This window comes from Orycteropus afer, unplaced genomic scaffold (assembly GCF_000298275.1).
Source record: "Orycteropus afer afer isolate SDZICR_OR568_19922 unplaced genomic scaffold, OryAfe1.0 scaffold00817, whole genome shotgun sequence".
Taxonomy (NCBI): domain Eukaryota; kingdom Metazoa; phylum Chordata; class Mammalia; order Tubulidentata; family Orycteropodidae; genus Orycteropus; species Orycteropus afer.
The window spans coordinates 402,059-403,622 of record NW_006922404.1 but is presented as its reverse complement, the minus strand read 5'-3'; positions in this window follow the sequence as shown (position 1 = coordinate 403,622).

Here is a 1,564-nt window from a genome sequence, read left to right as displayed (position 1 = left end):
GCTATAAATTAGAAATCAACGATAGGAAGATCAACAGAAAAAGAGCAAACACATGGAAACTGAGCAACACCCTCCTTAAGTATGACTGAGTAATAGTAGAGATAAAAAATGAAATAAAAAAATTCCTTTACTCAAACCAGAATGAAAGCACAACATACCAAAATCATTAGGACACAACAAAAACAATGATCATAGACTAATTTATTGCAATAAATGCACACATCAAAAAACAAGAAAGAGACAAAATAAACACCTTAAACCAACATCTCCAACATTTAGAAAATAATAGCAAGAAAAGCTTATGGTCACCAGAAGAAAGGAAATAATCAAGATTCGAATAGAAATCAATGAAATAGAAAATAGAAAGACAGTAGAAAAACTCAACAAGACTAGAAATTGGTTTTTTGAAAAGATCAATAAAATTGGCAAACCACTGGCAAATTTAACAAAGGAAAAGAGAGAGAGAATACAAATAACATGAATAAGAAACTAATTGGGTGGCATCCCAACAGAACTGACTGAAATAAAAAGGATAATATCAGGATACTATGAAGAACTGTACTGCAACAAATTTGAAGATCTGGAAGAAATGGGCAGATTTCTAAAAACACACTACTTAACCTAAACTAACACAGACTGATGTGGAAAATTTGAACAGATCTGTAACAAAAGAAATTGAACAGGTCATAAAAAAGTTACCAACAACAACAACAAAAAAAGCCCTGAACCAGATGGTTTCACTGGAGAATTCTATCAAATGCTCAGAGAAGAACTGACACGAATCCTATTCAAATGATTCCAGAACACAGAAAAGGATGGAATCCTCCCAAATTCATTTTATGATGCAAGTATAACCTTGATGACAAAACCAGGCAAAGACATCACTAAAAAGGAAAACTACAGAACAATATCCCTCATGAATATAGATGCAAAAATCAACAAAATCCTAGCCAATAGACTTCAACAACATATCAAAAAAATAATACATTATGACCAGGTGAGGTCATATCAGGAATGCAAGGATGGTTCAACATTAAAAAAACAATCACTGTCATCCACCACCTAAATAAAACAAAGGAAAAGAACCACATGATCATATCAGTCGATGCAGAAAATGCATTTGATAAAATCCGTCACCCATTCCTGATGAAAACTATCAGCACAATAGGAATAGAAAGGATATTCCTCAACATAATGAAGGGCATATGCATGGTGCCTAAGGCATTTGACTGCTAACCAGAAGGCTGGCAGTAGAAACACACCAGCCATATCTCAGAAGGAAGATTGGGCAATGTATTTCTGTTAGAGATACTGCCTCAGCAACCCAAGCACAGGTGGCTGTGAGTCAAATCAACTCAATGGCAGTGAATTTTATTCTCAATGAAGAGAGACTGAAACCATTCCCCTTGTGAACAGGAGCCAGACAAGGATGCCCTCTATCACCACTTCTATTCAATATTGTGTTGGAAGTTCTAGCCAGGGCAGTAAGGCAAGAAAGGGAAATCAAAGGCATCCATCCAAATTGGTAAGAAAGAAGTAAAGCTATCCCTCTTTGCTGATGATA